The 4,116-nt window shown below is 38.4% G+C and overlaps 1 pseudogene; it reads left to right on the forward strand.

The window, feature by feature from the left end:
* Positions 1 to 905: 905 nt before the first annotated feature.
* On the forward strand, positions 906 to 3,346 carry LOC104861609 (annotated as a pseudogene).
* The last annotated feature ends 770 nt before the right edge of the window (positions 3,347 to 4,116 follow it).

Consider the following 4,116-nt stretch of genomic DNA (forward strand, 5'->3'; position numbering starts at 1 on the left):
TCAGTTTCAGGATCCTGCCTCTTCTCTTTATTAGGGGTGAGAGGTTGCACCCTGTTTTGCCAAGACCCAGTTCTCTGGTACTGGACTATATATATTTATGTCCTCCAGATAATTTAGGTACAACAGAGAAGATCTACTAATCATGGTAACTTGTCTAAAACAATATAATCAGCAATAACAGTAGTATCAAATACACACTGGAAAATGTCAAACTGTGATAACTAATAATTTGCCACTTTTAACCATAGTTATAACATAGTTATATAACAAAAATTTAACAAATCAGAAAGTTGCATACGATAAATATTCCCTCAATAGGCAATTTTATCCTAACATGAGAAAATTAAAAAAGAGAAGAAGAAAGACTAGAGAAATAAAAGAAGAAGAAAAGATTATAAGCAAGGCTGAAGGACAGAGGAAGACCATCCAAGCTTCAGGAAACTGGTGAAGAAGACAGGAGGTAAGGAAAATATGAAATAACAAAAAACAAAGACAAAACAAACCAAAACACCATAAACAATGTTTACCCACACAAAGAATCAAAAACCAAAGCAAAAAAAATCAGAGGAAAAAAAACCAAAGGAACAAAAAATTAAAATTTAAATCAAAAAAACAAAATCAATCATAAAAAGAGGAAGTTTCTTTGTGGTTTTGAATCTATGGCTATCTTCTGGGGTCAATAGTTTATAGCAGTGTCCTAGTTGAAGTCTAAATTTTTTTTCAAATTATGGGAAAAGACACACTGCTGGTTCAGCCTCCCCCTTCCCCTAGTAATGATCGCTGGTGAGTTTAAACGAGATGGGGTTGGTGGGGCTGGAGCCACCGCAGGGGGTGCCTGAGGCACTGCAAAAGTGGGCCTGATCCTGAAGGATGATGATGCTGCAGGAACCCATCCAGGCTTCTATATGGCAAGGACTAGACCACTATGCTTACCGAGATGTAGTTTTCTTCGCAGAATGACTATATACACAAGTACACTCAGAAGAAGTGTTGTTTTTACTGGCAACCTGTTATTACTGCTCAGGAGAGGCATACAAAGCATATAGACTCTTGAAAGATCATAGTTGTACTATACTACAATGTAAATGCCTGCTTGCAAAATGTTATGTTGACCTCAGCATGCTTCCAGAAGGGGGATATATCTCATCCGGTGGAGTGTCTAATAAGCAGAAAAGCCATGACGATATTCTTACTGAGTTTGGTGATTCAGCCTGTTTCAGTCTTTCATTGTTGGGACATGTATATTGCAAGACAGACCGGCTTGCCAAAGGATCAGAATTTTACCAAAAGAGCCTTAGTTTAAATCCTTTGCTCTGGTCTCCCTATGAATCATTATGTGAAATAGATGAAATGCCAGATCCTGACCAAACATTTAAATTAACATCTATACAGAACTTAAGCAATTGTCTGCCCAACTCTTGTACAACACTAGTATCTATCACAGTTTATGTCATAGACAGCCTGAGACCATTCTTAAAGAAATACCCCAGGACATAGTTGAATTAAACAGACTGAACTTAGAATCTTCCAATTCAAAATATTCTTTGAGTACAGATTCCTCAGTGTCTTATATTGATTCAGCTGTAATTTCACCAGATACAGTCCCTCTTGGAATAGGAACTTCTGTATTATCAAAACAGGTTCAAAATAAACCAAAAACTGGTCAAAGTTTATTAGGAGGACCAGCTCCCCTTAGCCCATTAACCCCAAGTTTTGGGAATTTGCTATTAGAAACCCCAAGTCCTGGAGATGGATCCTATTTACAAAGCTACACTAATAAACTGTCTGTAATTGAAGTGCCATCTACCGGAGCCCCTGCAAAGAAGTCTGTTGCCAGAATCGGCCAAACTACAACAAAGTCTGACTTTTCACAAAGTGGAAATAGTCACAAGGTCACTCCAAATCTTGTTGCACAAGCACGAAGTTCTGGTCCACAAACAAGTACAACACCTCAGGTATTGCGTCCCACTATTACATCACCCCCAAGTGCACTGCCATGAGGAAGTCCATGACCTTTTACCAGTGACAGCTCTATGACTAAGGAGAATAGCAAAAGTTAAAAATGAAGTTTCCACCTAAAAGCCCAAACAGAAAAACAAAAAGTAAAATTACCAAAGGAGGAATAACTCAACCTAACATAAATGATAGCCTAGAAATTACAAAATTTGTCTCTTCCATCATTTGAGAAGGGAAAAATATACACAATCACACCTCAGATCCAGGCTTTTAATCTACAAAATAGCAGTAGCAGCAGTTTGATGAACTTTCATGAAATGGGCAAAGGTTATTTAGCTTTGTGCTCATACAATTGCAAAGAAGCTATAAATACTTTGAGCCACCTACCTTCTCACCACTACAATATTGGTTGGGTATTTTGTCAAATTGGAAGAAGCTATTTTGAACTTTCAGAATGCATGCAAGCTGAAAGAATATTCTCAGAAGTTAGAATTGAGAATTACAGTGTTGAAGGCTTGGAGATCTACTCTACAACACTTTGGCATCTTCAAAAAGATGTTGCTCTATCAGTTCTTTCAAAAGACTTAACAGACATGGTTAAAAATTCACCAGAGGCCTGGTGTGCTGCAAGGAACTGTTTCATTCTGCAATGGGAACACGATATTGCAATTAAATTCTTCCAGAGAGCTATCCAGGTTGAATCAAATTATGCTTATGCCTGTACTCTATTAGGGCATGAGTTTGTGTTAACTGAAGAACTACACAAAGCATTAGATTGTTTTTGAAATGCTATCAGAGTAAATCCTAGACATTATAATGCATGGTATGCTTTAAGAATTATTTATTACAAGCAAGAAAAATCTAGTCTTGCAGAAATGCATTTTCAGAAAGCACTTGATAGCCATCCTCAAAGTTCAGTTTAACTTTGCCACATTGTAGTAGTTCAGTATCCACTGAAAAAATCTTAGAAGACATTGGATACACTAAACACTTAAACAAAGATGTTATTATTGATTCCAAGAACCCACTATGCAAATTTCACAGAGCCCTGGTTTTATTTGCAAATGAAAAATATAAGTCTGGTTCACAAAAACTGGAAGAACTGAAACAGATTGTTCCCAAAGAATCTCTTATTTTCTTCTTAAAAGGAAAGATTTACAAGAAGTTAGATCAATGCACCTCACCCTGATGAATTTCTCTTGGTCTATGGATTTAGATCCTAAAGGAGCCAATAATCATATTAAAGAGGTAATTGACAAGTGCTATCTCCCAGATGATGAGAAACCTATAACCGGAAGGAAACAGATCATGGGAACAGATGAATCCCAAGAGAGGAGCATGACAGATGCAGACAACACAACTTCATGTAGTGTGGAGTGATGAATTGTGACTTACGGAAATCAGACTTTTGTGACTGGACAAGTGACCAGTGCTGATGTGACCTCATCCCTCCATCAAATGAGTCTTCACTCTTGAGCTGGCAGTGTCGCCATTTGTCACACCATGAGTATGTCTCTTTTGTGGGACCCACACTACAGAGAATGAAAGGCAGTGCAATATTTAGCTGCTAACAAGACTGGCTCTTTTACCAGTATGAATGACAGTTTAAGGGGTAGGGTGAGAACTTTCTTTTTTCTTTAATCTCTTTTAGTTGCAAAACTATCATGAGAGGAAAAGTTATGTTTAATCTTGAAGGAAACTTTAGATATGGAAAATACTGATGGACCAAGTTGGTAATTTTTCCTGAAAATTGCTTTTATTTGTCTCTGTTCTGATAAACAGAGTGACCTACCTTCATTTCTAGGTTCTTCAAAAATAGTGTTAACACCCCACCTTCAGGCCAGCATGCCAGAGAGACTGGCAGGAGCTTGCAACCCTCTGATCCCAGCACCCCTTCAGCCAGAGGAGTACGAGCAGGCACCAACACAGTAGTGTTTGTGCCCCCTCTCTCCCACTCCCCACCCCTTGAAAAAGAGAAAGAGATCCTTTCCGAGGGTCCTACATGAAAATTGAAGCCCACAGAAAAGTGAAGAAAATCTGTGATAAAGGCACACCACACCACACCATCATAGTTGGTAAATCAGAGGGACTAGCACCTCACACCAGAACCTGGTCTAACTTCATGGGAAAGACAGCTGGAACCTGCAGTAGAACCTTGCA

Source organism: Fukomys damarensis, unplaced genomic scaffold (genome assembly GCF_012274545.1).
Source record: "Fukomys damarensis isolate Sample0158 unplaced genomic scaffold, DMR_v1.0_HiC HiC_scaffold_10, whole genome shotgun sequence".
Lineage (NCBI taxonomy): Eukaryota > Metazoa > Chordata > Mammalia > Rodentia > Bathyergidae > Fukomys > Fukomys damarensis.